This window comes from Callithrix jacchus, chromosome 7, assembly GCF_049354715.1.
Source record: "Callithrix jacchus isolate 240 chromosome 7, calJac240_pri, whole genome shotgun sequence".
Classification (NCBI taxonomy): Eukaryota; Metazoa; Chordata; class Mammalia; order Primates; family Cebidae; genus Callithrix; species Callithrix jacchus.
The window spans coordinates 50,795,274-50,810,979 of NC_133508.1; the positions used below are offsets into that span (position 1 = coordinate 50,795,274).

General features: G+C 48.7%; 1 protein-coding gene across 1 annotated transcript in view; it reads right to left on the minus strand.

The window, feature by feature from the left end:
* The window catches only part of LRRC38 (leucine rich repeat containing 38), a 40,641-nt gene that overhangs the window by 19,955 nt on the left and 4,980 nt on the right, over positions 1–15,706 (minus strand). The gene's annotated exons all lie outside the window — the stretch shown is intronic.

Below are 15,706 nucleotides of genomic sequence, written 5' to 3' on the forward strand. Positions count from 1 at the left end.
TCTGTGGCTCAGTGCGAGCCTGAGGAACTGGGTCCTTTGAGTGGTAACACTGATTGACTGCAGTGACAACAGCAGTTGCATTTATGTGCTCTGTGTGCCAGGCACTGTGCTAGAGTTTTTTTTTTTTTTTTCCACTTCTTCCTTGGTATATAATGTGATAGGCTTTTTCCAGGGCCCTCATGATAGATTTGTGAATATTTTTGTCCACACTTTACACACACAAAAAAACTGACAAGGTTGGGCACAGTGGCTCACGCCTGCAATCCCAGCACTTTGGGAGGCCAAGGCTGGTAGATCACGAGGTCAGGAGTTCGAGACCAGCCTGGCCAAGATGGTGAAACCATGTCTCTACTAAAAATACAAAAATTAGCCAGGTATGGTGGCGGGCACCTGTAATCCCAGCTACTCAGGAGGCTGAGGCAGGAGAATCACTTGAACCCAGGAGGTGGAGGTTGCAGTGAGCTGAGATCACACCATTGCCCTCCAGGCTGGGTGACAGAGCGAGACTCCACCTCAAAAAAAAAAAAAAGAAAGGAAAGAAAGAAAGAAAGAAAGAAAGAAAAAGAAAGAAAGAAAGAAAGAAAGAAAGAAAGAAAGAAAGAAAGAAAGAAAAAAGAAAACTGAAGCACAGAGCAGTGAAGCAGTTTGCCCAGGCCCACACAGCTGGTAAATAACGGCACTGAATTTAAACCACGGTGGATTGAAAAGCCTGTGCTCTCAGCCACTGTGATGTATCTGTCCCCCTCTGAGGACTGCCTTGCAATCTGAGGGCAGCAGTGCTGAACCAGGAACCAGGGGGCTTGGCTCTTGCCTCAGCTTCTCACTAGTTCTCTGTGCGTCTCTGTGCAAGTTACTTGGTCTCTCTGAGCTGAGGTTTCCTACCTGAAAATGAAGAAAGGCAGCTAGTTGACCCTGCAGTCTAAGCGTTTCTGTCTTCTGGAATGTTGGCGCCACGAAAGCAGAGCCTTGGTCAGCCTTGCTATGTTCTCAGCAGCTGGAGTTGAGTTTGCTTTCGGCAGATGTTTGGTCTGCTCTGGTTTCTGCTAATACGTGCAGGTCACCTTTGGTTCAGCCCCTAAGAGGCCAGGTTCTGAAGTGGGGAAGCTAAGTTTGGCTCTCAGCCTAAAGCAGGAGCTATGGACACAAGAGGGTGAGGATACAAGTTTCTGATATTATGTTTGAGACCACAGAAGGGTCACAGGGCTGGGCACAGTGGCTCACACCTATGATCCCAGCACGTTGGGAGGCCAAGGTGGGCGGATCACAAGGTCAGGAGATTGAGACTGTCCTGGCCAACATGGTGAAACCTCAACTCTACTAAAAAAAAAAAAAAAAAAAAAAAAAAAAAAATGGCCGGGCGTGGTGGCTCACACCTGTAATCCAAGCACTTTGGAGGCCAAAGTGGGCGGATCGCCTGAGGTCAGGAGTTTAAGACCAGCCTGACCAACATGGTGAAACCCCGTCTTAAAAAAAAAAAATTAGCCAGGCATGGTGCACCTGTAGTCTCAGCTACTGGGGAGGCTGAGGCAAGAGAATTGCTTGATCCTGGGAGGCAGAGGTTGCAGTGACCTGAGATCGCACCACTGCACTCCAGCCTGGCAACAGAGCAAGTATCTGTCTCAAAAAAAAAAAAAAAAATAGTGAGAAGAGTCACAGACGGGACAAAGATCCTGAAGCCAGTCTCTCTGGAGCACGGAGCAGAAGGACGACAAATATTCACAAAGGAATGAATGAGGATGAGCTGGTGACATACACAGTGGGACAGCCCCAGTGTGTCTGGGAACCCAGGCTGCATGGGCTCATGGGAAGAGCTGCAGGTCTGTGTTCTGGCTCAAGGGGAGCTGAACATAAATTAGATGTGCGCCATACAGATTTAGAAGCCGATTCTGGTTGCTGGTGGGAGATCCAGTTTCTCACAAGGATCCGGTGTGAGCAGAATGAGACCTGAGAAGTGCAAGAGGCTGGGAGCTTTGCATGTCCTTCTCTGCTGCAGGCTTAAGGGCTTTGTCTATTTAGGTTCAGAAAGGAACGTGGTAGGCAGGGGGAGGGAGGGAAGAGGAGGCACCTGCTCTGGGTATCAAAGCAGGCGCAGTCACAGGTTTATAAGCACCCTGCACCCTCCTTCAAAATCTCCTCCTTCAGTCAGCAGAGCCAGGATAGAAACCCCAGAAAGAATCACAGGACTCAAGCACCCTTGGAAGAAATCCCGCCCAACACCCGACACTCCTTGAAGCACCACTAAAAAGTGGTGATTTGGACTCTGCTTGAATGCCCCCAGTGATGGCCACCTCATTACCTCTCAAGGCAGCCCGTTTTCAGATCCCTAATGCGGTTAGACAGGTCTCATTATGGTAAATGGAATTCAGTTTCCCTGAAGTTCCCAATCATGGGCGCATCTTCTGAGGTCAGAACAAGTCTCTGTATCTGGTGACAGCCCCTCAGATGCCTGAGACAGACATTATGTTCTTCCAAGTCTCTACTTCCGAGAGTTGAAAATGAATTTTCCTGTATCAGCAGTCTTACTCTCCGAATACAAAGAGTATCCGACATTTTCTAATGAACCAAAAGCCCAGGTAACTGCTTACAAATTGTGATTAGAAGGGGTTTGGGGGCCTCAACCTTCCTCCTCTCTGAACACTGCCATGCAAGCATCATGTTTGAGATTCTACACAAATTCATGCCTCAATGATCAGCAGAGCTCCCTCCCTTCTGCCTTAAACACACACACACACACACACACACACACACACACACACACACACACATATATTGGAGAGAGAGAAAGAGAGAGACAGAGAGAGAGAGGATCTCGCTCTGTCATCCAGGCCGGGGTGCAGCAAGATCTTAGCTCACTGTAACCTCGAACAATCTTGGCCTCAAGTGATCCTCTTGTCTCAGCTTCCCAAGTAGCTGGGACTACAGATATGTGCCACCACATCTAGCTATTTATTTTTTATTTTTTTTGTAGAGACGGGGTTTCATTATATTTCCCAGGCTGGTCTCAAAGTCCTGGGCTCAAGCAATCCCCCCTCCTCGGCCTCCCAAGTGCTGGGATTACAGGCGTGAGCCAACCTTGCCCCATCCCTTCTGTCTTTACTGCATTTTTCTCTGGTTAACCCTCAAGTTGCTAAGACTTGACAAGAACCAGTTTACCATACTGGCTTCTCTCAGCAAGGGGCACAGTTCTGGAGGCCTCGTCTCTATTTCTCTTCCCTTTGCCTTGGCTCAGCATCCACCCACCGAGTCATTCATTCCTTCAACATATACCTATCAAGCATCCATTATCTGCGAGCGCAGTCCTAGCACTGTGGCTAAAACACTGAACAGAACAGACAAGGCTCTGCTCCCATGGCTACAACTGAGTGAAACAGACGATGAATGAATGAGTAAAATGTATAAAAGACCCATAGGGACTGGTGGAACAGGGACAAAGGGAGCAGGGGGACAAGAAAGAAGAGCCAGAGGTGGTGAGGTACAGGGTTCAGTGGGGCTGGGAGCTCAGGGAGAAGGTGGCATTTGAGAAAGGGTCTGAGAGGAGGGAGGGTCCAAGTTATGCCGAAACCCAGAGGAAGGTCATCCTGGCAGAGGAAGCAGCTGGTGCAAAGCCCCTGAGGTGAGAAGGGACCTGATGAGTTCAAGGAATGACGAGGAATCTGGGGTGCCCAGGCCAACATGAATGAAGGGAGAAGAGCAAGACATTCATTCAGAAAGGAACTAGGAGGAGAAAGATCACAGGAGGCCTTGTGAGCCTCTGGAAGGACATTTTTTTTTTTTTTTTTGAGACGGAGTTTTGCTCTTGTTGCCCTGGCTGGAGTGCAATGGCACAATCTTGGCTGACTGAAACCTCCACCTCCCGGGTTCAAGTGATTCTCCTGCCTTAGCTTCCCAAGTAGCTGGGATTATAGGCATGCACCACCTCACCCAGCTAACTTTTAGTATTTTTAGTAAAGACAGGATTTCTCCATGTTCATCAGGCTGGTCTTGAACTCCCGACCTCAGGTGATCCGTCCTCCTTGGCCTCCCAAAGTGCTGGGATTACAGATGTGAGCCACCGCACCTGGCCCTGGAAGGACTTTTACTTCTGCTCTTCGTGATACGGGAGGCCCTGGAGAGCTCTGAGCCGAGGAGGAACATGGCTTGATACCTGACAAGCAAGAGGGGTCACTGCTCCAGAAAAAGCTCTCATAGGAGCAGAAGGTAGGAGTCAAATTTGTTTCTAACAAGTGTTTAATCCACCCTGGTTTCCACTAATATGGTCAAGTCACCTTTGATTTACCTCCAAGACAAGGTTCTGACTCAGGAAGATTCACTAAGTTTGGTTCTCAGCCTGAAGCAAGTGTGGGCTTGAGACTCTGAGTGTGGTTAAGAGACTTTGGTTTCTGAGGTGACATTTGAGAAGCCACAGAATGGTTAGCAACAAAGATCCTGGAGTCACATCTCAGCTCTGCCACTTCTTGGCTGGTGACCAATTTACATTAACGTGTCTGTACTCTGGCTTCCTCAAATATCTTAACAGAAACTTGTAGGAAAAACCCCACCCTCTTGTGTCTCTAGCTCCTGCTTTAGGCTACGGACACAAGAGGGTGGGGTTTTTCATACAAGTTTCTGATAACATATTTTTCATACATATTTCTGATGAAAGAGCCAAACTTAGCTTCCCTGCTTCAGAACCTGGCCTCATAGGGGCTAATCCAAAGGTGACCTGAACATATTGGCAGAAACTTGTATGAAAAAAAAGGAAAAATAGCTCATGATTAACTTTCTGTTGATTACAAGTTGAAATGACATTTTGGATATGCTGGATTAAACAAAACATCCAAGTTCATCTCATCGGCTCATTTTTCTGTTTTAAATGTGGCTGCTGGGACATCTGAAATTATCTCTGCAGCTTGGATTCTATTTCTATCAGGCCGTGCAGCCCAAGAGTTTTCAGCTCAGCGCCTGGAATCGAGCAGATAATTGACAAAATAAAGCCAGGAGAGCGGCCTGCGCTGGGGCAGGAAGCAGAGAGACGACCCCCAATGAAAAAAAAAAAACGAAGAGCCCAGTTTGTGCTTTTGGTGTTTATTTCCCCATATGCAAACCAAGAAAAGCAATTTATTTGGGAATTATAAAATCTGAGGGCTGAGAGGCTGGGCATGGTGGCTTATGCCTGCAATCCCAGCACTTTAGGAGGCTGAGGCAGGTGGATCATGAGGTCAGGAGTTCGAGACCAGCCTGACCAACATGGTGAAACTCTGTCTCTACTAAAAATACAAAAATTAGCCAGGCATGGTGGTGCATGCCTGTAATCCCAGCTACTCGGGAGGCTGAGGTAGGAGAATCGCTTGAACCCAGGAAGCAGAGGTTGCAGTGAGCCAAGACTGCACCATTTCATGCCAGCCTAAGCAACAGAGCAAGAAGCCATCTCAAAAAAAAAAAAACAAAACCACTCCAGCCTGAGCAACAGAATGAGACTCTATCTCAAATCAATCAATCAATAAATACAAATAAAAATATATATAAAAAAAAATGAGGCTGGACCCATTCTGGAGACCCACTCCCTGCCTTGGCGAGTGAGCTGTTGTCGTTATCCCCTGCCGGTGTTTCCTGGGTGGAAACACAGTATCACCAACAGGGTGGCTTATACAACAGAAATGCTTGTCTCAGGATTCTGCAGGCTGAACATCTGAGATCAAGGCATCAGCGGGAAGAACCTGTTCTGGGACTCCCCCGCAGCTCCAGTGGCTCGCTGGGAAGCTCTGGCTTTCCTTGGTTTGTAGACGCAGCACCTCCACCTCGGCCTTCATCTTCACATTGCGTTCTCCTGGTGTGCATATCTGCCTGTATGACCAAATTCCCCTTTTTATAAAGACACCAGTCACACTGAGTTCAGGCTAACCCTACTGACCTCATCTTAACTGATTACATCTGTAATGATTATCTTTTTTTTTTTTTTAAGACAGAGTCTCACTCTGTCACCCAGGCTGGAGAGCAGTGGCATGCTCTAAACTCACTGCAACCTCCACCTCCTGAGTTCAAGCAATTCTCCTGCCTCAGCCTCCCAAGTAGCTGAGATTACAGGTGCCTGCCACCACACCCATTTAATTTTTGTATTTTTAGTAGATACAGCATTTCACCACGTTGGCCAGGCTGGTCTCAAACTCCTGACCTCAAGTGATTCACCTGCCCCGGCCTCCCAAAGTGCTGGGATTACAAGCATGAGCCACTGCACCCCGCCTGATGATCCTATTTCTAAACAAGGTCACATTCTGAAGTATTTAGGGTTAAGATTTCCACATATGAACCTGGGGGTGATGGGGAGACACATCTAGCCCATAGCATCTATTTCCATTGCTCCTTGCCCAGGAATCTGCAGGAATTTGCTTCCCTTGTCAGGGTCCCGGCATGGCCCACTCAAACAGGGTTATTCCGTAGGTCTAACAACAGGGAAAGTTACAAAGGTGCGGACTGGATTTAGGAAGTCCACAGGGATAGGGCGGTACCCCAGGGTTCAGGCTAGCGGGAGGGGTGGTCTTACGGGGAGCAGCCAGTTACGTGAGCCGGAGAGGCAGCAGGAATGGAGCTGTGTGTGGCCTTCCAGACCGTATGCATGCTTTCCGTATGTGTGTTGTGAAAGGAAAATAAATCTCACCCAAAGCACTAAGCCAAAGGGACAGGTCAAGCTGGGAACTGTGTAGGGCAAACGTGCCTCCCATACTATTCCTAAATAAGATAGCTACAAAGATTGGCCAGGCGTGGTGGCTCATGCCTGTAATCCCAGCACTTTCTGAGGCCAAGGCGGGCAGATCACCTGAGGGCAGGAGTTGGAGACCAGCCTGACCAACAGGGAGAAACGCTGTCTCTACCAAAAATACAAAATTTAGCCTGGCCTGGTGACTCAAGCCTGTAATCCCAGCCACTCAGGAAGCTGAGGCAGGAGAATCCCTTGAACCCAGAGGCGGAGGCTGCAGTGAGCTGAGACTGTGCCACTGCACTCCAGCCTGGATAACAGGGCAAGACTCTGTCTAAAAAAAAAAAAACTACAAGATTTAAAGAAGAAAAAAGCTACGTACCCCCCTCACAATTTGCCCATGAGGAATTTCTCTGAGGACAAAGGGCAGGCAGAACTCAAAGTCATCTCTCTGCTCATATGAGATGAACGCCTATCTGATCGCTTCCTTCCCCTGCTAAGCCAGATGTGGCATAAGTGACTATTCTATAAACTGTGCATTCATCGAAAAGCTACTTAGAAACGTAAAAGAATGAAACTGTTCCTTTTTTTTCTTTTTGGTATGAAATTTTTTTAATTCTTCATTTTTCTTTAAAATATTTTTGTGGGTACCAAATAGGTGTATATATTTATGGGGTACATCATGGAGAATATGTTATCCCCTTAAGTATTTATCTTTTGAGTTATGAATCATCCAGTGACATTCTTCAAGTTATTTAATAATATACAATTATTATTGGCTATAGTCAGCCATTGTGCTATCAAATAGTAGGTCTTAAATCATTCTTTCTTTTGTTTTGAAACTGTCTCTTATCTACCTATGATCTAGAAGCCCCCTTCCACTTTGAATTGTCCTTCCTTTCTGGACTGAACCAACGCCCATCCAACATATATCGATTGATGTCTCATGTCTCCCTAAAATGTATAAAACCAAGCTGTGCCCCGACCACCTGAGGCCCATGTCGTCAGGACCTCCTGAGGTGCTGAGGTCATAACACATCCTTAACCTTGCTAAAATAAACTTTCTAAATTGATTGAGACCCCTCTCAGATGCCTTCTGGTTAACAGTGTTATTCTAAAATAAAAATAAAAAGTTATAAAGTGAACACCAGAAAGCATGCAAAAGAGATTTTTTTTTTTTTGAGATGGAGTCTTGCTCTGTTGCCAGGCTGGAGTGCAGTGATACGATCTTAGCTCAGTGCAACCTCCACCTCCCGGTTCAAGTGATTCTCCTGCCTCAGCCTCCCAAGTAACTGGGATTACGGCGCTCACTGCCACGCCCAGCTAATTTTTGTATTTTTAGTAGAGATGGGGTTTCACCATGTTGGCCAGGATGGTCTTGATCTCCCGACCTCATGATCCACCTGCCTCAGCCTCTCAAAGTGCTGGGATTACAGGAGTGAGCCACCACACCTGGCCAAAGTCTATTAATTATTAAAAAAAAAAATAAAACAAAACCACCCTTTCACCCAGAGAAAATCACTGTTGGCACTTGGCCGTCTATCCTTCTGCTGACTTTTCTATGTATCTCACTTCTTTCCCCTGATCTCGGGGTTCCCATACCTGCCCCTGCTTGCTTCCCCAGCCTTCCTGCTCCCAGGCACTGGCTGGGTGGATTTCTCATGCCCTCCCCAGCCCCTCCCTCTGACTCCTGCATACACAAATGAATGCTGCAGCCAGGGTTTCCCATCAGCGAGCAATTCTTGTGGCCTGGACTGTCACCCACTCTCCTGCCTGGCTGCCTTGCTGCTATTCTGTGGCTTGCCATGTGACGTGGGAGGAAAGATGAGACATGGTCTATAAACCAGGCATTTTACTGGGTTACCATAGACCCTCCTTGTCTGCAAGCACCCCTCCAGTCCCTTCTAAAGATCTTTCACGTCTGTGTTTCCTCCATCCTCTCAACAAACCTCAGGGTGACGGGCAAGGAAACAGAAACCCAGGGGAGTTAGGTGACCTGCTCAAGTCACAAATGTCCTGACCCTCGGCTCTAAGCTCTTTGCCCTTCCAGGCAACCACCTGCAACTTTCACTTCTGATGTAGCTTCTGATTTATGACGGTTACACATCATCTCATTGGGGTCTTATGAAAAAGCAATGCTATTCTTTCCAATAACTCAAGGAGGAAGGCGTTTTTTTGTATGAAGACAGGAACATCCTCTTGCACCTCCTGATTTGAAAGAGAGCTCCTGGGGTGGTGGGACATTTGCCCCAGGAACCCGCCCAGGGGACCTTTGCTGGGAGCCTCAGACTCTTTCATCCTATGCCCTGCAGGAGGCCGGCACAAGAGATCACAGCATTGGCTTACATCGGAACGAAAAGAGGCATTCTTGGTCCCCTAGAGCAGGGATCTACCACTGGTGGCCAGTGGGAGGAACATGCTCTGGAGTTCAGCCAGCATTAAGTTGCTTTTATGTACCTAGGTTCTCTGCTGACTCCAACTGGCTGCTTCTCCTGCTAACCTCACCCAGCTGACCCAGGGGCATTTGGGGTCTCACTTTTTCACTCCTTATCTGGGAAAATCCCCTCTCTGAGAGATGAGAAGGCTGAGGCCGAGAGAAGCACATAACTCTGAGGTCCCACTGGGAGCTGAAACTAGAGCTGGGATTGGGACCGTGATCCTTGGCTGTTTGATTTCTCTTGGCCTTTGAGAAGCTGCCCCTTCATCTTGAATGGCCCATAGCTCCCTCAAGGTCCTGACTCTCTGACCTTGACATTTACCACGTATCCAGTTGGGAGGATGGAGAAGACGGGACACCAGCAGACTCTTGATTGGCAGCCCCGAAGTGCAAGAGCCGGCCAGGAGCCGCTGGGAGGATGCGCTTTCACAGATACTGCTGTCTGCGTGGGTTGTCACACATTTGGGATTTGACAGGCAATTCCTTAGTTCAGTGGGTTTTGTAAGCCTGTATACGTATCTGGTCTGTCTGACCACATTTCTATGCTTTAAACAGAGACAAAATAATAACAGCTTCTATATGTGGTGATGGAGGAAACTGCTCAAAAGCTTCTTTATAGGATTATCATTGGAGGTCAAACGGGAGATGCTATCACCTACAATTGACCAGGGGACACTGAGGATCGGGAATACCAGAGGACTTATCTGCCATCAGACAGCTCATTGGAAGCACAGACAGTCATGGACGCCTGGGGGTGGCCTGCCCAGCCCTGCTCCAGACCCATGGTAACGAGGGTGCTTATTTTTTGCCACACAGATAGGAAAACAGAGAAAGCCCATCAATACAGAGAGAAAAATAAGAAAATAGCCTGAGACTGGGCACAGTGGCTCATGCCCATCATCCCAGCACTTTGGGAGGCTAAGGTGGGTGGTTTACTTGAGGCTAGGAGTTTGAGACCAGGCTGGCCAATGTGGCAAAACCCCATCTCTACTAAAAATATAAAAAATAGCTGGGTGTGGTAGCACATGCCTGTAATCCCAGCTACTCAGGAGGCTGAGGCACGAGAATTGCCTGAACCCGAGAGGCAGAGGTTACAGTGAGCCGAGATTGTGCCAGTGCACTCTAGCCTGGGCGACAGATCAAGACTCTGTCTCACCAATAAAATAAAATAAAATAAAGGAGGCAACAAAAAGAAAGAAAGAAAGAAAAAGAAAACAGTAGGAGAGGCAGAGACAAGCATACGAGCATGGAAAAGGGGTGCTGTATTTTCTGTGCCCCCGTTCTGCTCCCACAACTTCCTGGTGCTTGACTGTTCAGTATCCAGGGTTCCCGGCCACACCTGCATCTTTAGGAGTAACCCTATTTGCTTACTCCAGATGAATTTGTTTCTGTTTCAGTTAATTGATGAGCAAAGCTGTCCCATTCAGCTGGGGTTAAACTGAGACCTGTGACCTCAGCATCCTGAACTCTGTCAGCCACTCCCACTGTGCTTAGCAGATGAGGGAAGAACATTCCAGCTGCCTCTCCTTTCCCAGCGCCGCTCACCACGCAGATGAGGGCAGAGTAGCCACTCCCTTCCTCCTGCATAGCAGGAGCTGCGGCTCTGGGGGCTAATGGGGATTGACCAAGATCACAACAACCCAACCCAGGAAAGAAACCCTGAGAATGTGCGTTCTGGGCTCTGCCTTGGCTGAAGGCAATCCGGACAGGCTTTGCTGACCAAGGGGTATTTGCTGAAAACAAAAACAAAGGCCAGTGATTTGTGCCCATCCCCCGGGGTCCTTAAGCATGTGCATTCCTTGGCTCCCTCAGTCCCACAGCCCCACCCTCCTACGAGAGCCGGCTGACAGCAGCAGGCATGCTGGCCTCTTGAAGCCTGCATTTCTAGTGGGACAAAATGTGTGAATTCGATAATGTCAACCTCAGTGTGTGTTATGATGTAAATACAACAAGATGTGATGAAGAGTGTGGGGGTGGGGGTGGGATGGTTAGGGAAGGCCTCTCGGAGGAGGTGACACTTGATGGAAGACCTGGTGATGAGGAAGATCGGGACAGGGGGAGGTGTCCTTCCAGGCAGAGAGAGCAGCACATTCAGGGGCTCTGGCTGGATACTGGCATTTGGGTGTATTCCGGGGACAGAATAAGGCTGGTGTGGCAGAGGTGGGGAAAGAGCAGGGAGGGAGGAGAAATGATAGGGAGGGGCTTTCTGGGCTATGGGAGGGAGCTCAGTTGATTGTAAGTGCAATGGAAGCCACTGGAAGGTTTCCAAACAAGCCCTGTGTTTTACAACCCTATGGGGATTCAAGGAGGAACAAGACACATGTTGCATCCTCAAAAAGGGTCAGATGCATGACCTGTACGTGAGACAGTGGTCACAGGGTGAGCACAGGATCCAGGAGATCACACAGGATGGGCTCCTAACCCAGCCTTGGGAGCCCAGAGAAGAGGTGGAGCACAGAAGCTTACGTGGGAACCAGAAGGGTCAAGAAGTCAAGGCAGGGAATGCGGAGGAAAGAAACCCAGGACAGTAACGGCACAGGCACAGACCTGGGGCATCAGAGCCTATGAAGCTTCCCAGGACCGAAAGGAACATTCAGCTGTGCTCTTACTTTAGCCATGTTCAGGGTGAGTTCACTCAGAGCCACCGATACTCATGACCCAGGTACTCACCACAACTCCCAGCACATGGAGGTCCTGGTGCTTTTTTTTTTTTTTTTTGAGACAGAGTCTTGCTCAGTTGCCCAGGCTGGAGTGCAGTGGCATGATCTCAGCTCACTGCAATCTCTGCCTCCTGAATTCAAGTGATTCTCCTGCCTCAGCCTCCCAAGTAGCTGGGATCACACAGGTACACGCCACTGTGCCCAGCTAGTTTTTTGTATTTTTAGTAGAGATGGGGTTTCACCATCTTAGCCAGGCTGGTCTTGAACTCCTGACTTCAGGTGATCCACCTGCCTTGGCCTCCCAAAGTGCTGCGATTATAGGCATGAGCCACCATGCCTGGACCTGATGCATTTTTACAGCCCGCATCAGCATAAAGGTTGATAAGGCTGGCCAAGCACCTCATCCCTGCAAACCACGTTCCAGACCACAAGATGCTAGACAGCCACTGGCTTAAAGTTACCCTTTGGGTAACCGAGTCAACTGAAACTTGTCTGCTGTACCTACAGGTGATACTGTCCTCTGCAAATCAAATCCCTTCCTGGGTTGCCCTGGGGCTGTCTGTCCATTGCCCTGTGTTGTTCAGCAAAAAAAGTTCATTGATAGAATAACTCGATGCGTAGAACATTTTCAGAAAGATCTGCTTTTTGGGGCCAGAGTAGGAAAACCCTGTGGGGGCTCTCCAGGGAGCAACCAAGGCAGACCCCTCGCTCAGGCTGCCTTAGGTCAAGCTTGCAGTTGGCTTGGCACCAGAAGGCCGACCACTGTGCCATAAGAGCTGGCACCTGGCTCCTGGACACTGGTAATGGTGAAAAAGGTGATACCCAGTGAGTCAACTCTAAGAGACAAGTTAAACGTGCAATGGACTGTGGCACACAGGACATGCACCAACTCATCAACAGCAGGCAGAGGTCACTTGCATGAGAACAGACCTCAATGAGCCTCTGCCCAGGAACATGACTCTCTTAGGTATAAACACAAGCAAAACGTTCACTCAACTGTTGGGCAAATAACACAAATTAAAGCAATAAGGAGATGTTGTTCTGCCCATCAAATTGAAAAACACTTTTTAAAAATGAGACTGTAAAATGTTGGAGGCCAGGTGTGGTAGCTCACACCTGTAATCCCAGCACTTTGGGAGGCTGAGGTGGACAGATCACCTGAGGTCAGGAGTTCAAGACCAGCCTGGCCAACACGGTGAAACCCCGTTTGTACTAATAATACAAAGAATTAGCTGGGAATGGTGGCAGGTGCATGTAATCCCAGCTACTCGGGAGACTGAGGCAGGAGAATCACTTGAATCCAGGAGGTGGTGATTGCAGTAAGTGGAGATCGCATCATTGCACTCCAGCCTGGGTGGGAGAGTGAAACTTTGTGTCAAAAACACACACACACACACACACACACACATTGAGAAAGGTGTGGCTACACCTGTACTCTCTGCTGATGGTATCAGGCAGCTGGCACCATTAATACATATCCAGGGGTTTAAAATAAAAGCATAGGGCCAGGCGCGGTGGCTCACACCTGTAATCCCAGCACTTTGGAAGGCCAAGGTGGGTGGATTACAAGGTCAGGAGATCGAAACCAGCCTGGCCAACATGGTGAAACCCATCTCTACTAAAAATACAAAAAATTAGCCAGGCGTGGTGGCGCATGCCTGTAGTCTCAGCTACTCGGGAGGCTGAGGCAGGAGAATTGCTTGAATCCGGGAGGTGGAGGCTGCAGTGAGCTGAGATCGTACCATTGCACTCCAGCCTGGGCAACAGAGTGAGACCCCGTTCTCAAAAAAAAAAAAAGCATAGATTTTCACCCTGTGTTTCCACCCCAAAGAAAATAACCAGAGGTTTCCACAGACTTTACATGTGTAAGGAAGCGTTGCCTACATACAAAAAATAAAAGGAAATAAGCTACGCTTCCAACGACAGGGGATAGGCCCAGTTAATACAACTGTAAAATGACCTGTTCTCAAGGCCATTTCAAGTTACATCCTCAGACGACTGTAATGACAGGAAATGCTCCCAACTCAGGAAGAGAAAAAAAATCATTTTGAGAACGTAAAACATCAATCTGTTTAAATATACATATACGTAAGAATAAAAAATACAGCAGAACTTCAGGAGCAGTGGGATTCTGGGTACCTTTTATTTTCTTCATGACACTTTCTGCGTTTCCCCAGCCTAGTAACAGGAGCCTGTTATTTTTATCATCACGAACATAAAGCTGCTTTTATTTTCTCAAAGAAGAAAAAGAAACAGAGTCACCGGGGAGAAAGGGCCAGTGTGACCTTCAGGCAACTGCCGGGTTTGTCCCTTGGGCTAAAATACCATTTACGTTGTCAGTATGACAAGAACTCCTCATTTTTCTGACCAAACCTGGCCCTCACAGAGTCTGACACCAGAAAAGGGAAGTGGAGCTTCTGGGAGATGGGGAGCGGCTCCCCAGCTAGCCCCAAGACCGGCCTGGTAAGCTGATGGGATTAAATGATGTGACCTGCCTGCCATGATGTTCTTCCTAGACACACGGTGCCTTCAGGGTGTGCCAAAGCTCAGGGTGTGTCCGAGTTCCAGCGATTCTCCTGCCTCAGCCTTTTGAGTAGCTGGGACTACAGGCACGCGCCACCATGCCCGGCTAATTTTTGTATTTTTAGTAGAGACGAGATTTCACTGTGAGTTACTGAGCCACAGACCCAAGCCCCTGAATGCTCAGATGCTCTAGACACTCTTTAGTGGATATTTTCTGGGAAGCTCTCTCCACCCGGAAGCCAGGGTTCACAGACCCAAGGCATGACATGTGGTTCTGTTTAATTCCGCCCCAGCTCCTTCCTAGCCTTTCCCTCTCTACACCTCCATGTGTCAAGGTCACAGAGCGATAGCATCAGCCCCGATCTCTTTCCTAGCGCTGCGGGCTGCAACCTGCAGGCCACACATGGCTGTGGCTAGAAAGGGAGGTGCAAGAGGGGACCTGGGCGAATGCAGCCTCCCACCTTGACACCTGCAGGTGCTCCTCCTGTGATACACTCCCAGGCATGCGGTGGCCTGTGTCAGCTGCTCTGTGCCCCTCCAAAGCCAAGCCCAGAGTCCACTGACCCCCACCAAGCCTCATGCCCTCTGGCCTCAGTTTCGCAAACTCAATGGCGTTTTCTCCCTATGGCCCAGGACCAGGGCTAGGGACGGCATGTGGGAAGTCCTTCCACACTGTGACAGCATCTCAGGCCCATGAACCCAGAGCCAGGAGCTCTGCCCTCCATCCTCCACAGAGACTTCCAGCAGAGACTTCCTGAATTCCAGCAGAGGGGTCTTTGGAGTTCACCTGCCTCCCCAGGTCTCGACTTCCCAAGTTTTAAAACCAGGTCCATCTCCTCTTCCCTGTAGAACTTCAGACATGGAAAGAGACTTATGGTCCTCCTACCTACACTCTTTGTTTATAAGAGAAAAATCTAAGGCACAGAGGAAAGGCAACTTACACACAGTCACACGGTGAGTCAGTTACTGAGCCACAGACCCAGAGAAAAGCCCTCTCATGCATAGGAACCCCCTGGAGGTATGGAGCTTGCTAAAATGCAGATTCCCAGGCCTCAACCCCCTATCCACAGGCCCTCATTCAGTAGATCTGGGGGCCTGTGAATCTGCAGTTCATACAAGCTCTCCTGGCGATGCTCACACGGGTGTTTCTCAAGTGATGCTTTGAGAAACACCAGGGTGATCCTCATTTTTCTGTCTTTATCTCCTGCCCACTCACTGGGCTGCTGTGCAGGGAAGATGATGTGTCCACGTGAAAGGCTTTGAAGATCACTGCCAGGTGAAGACGGTGTCCTTGCACTGCTTCTTGGTCTCTGAGCCCTCCCCACTCTCCCGCTCTGCCTTGGCTTCCTGAACTGGAGCTCTTTCTCATACTTAAAAAGAGATCATCACTGTCTTTTTGATGATACACCATCC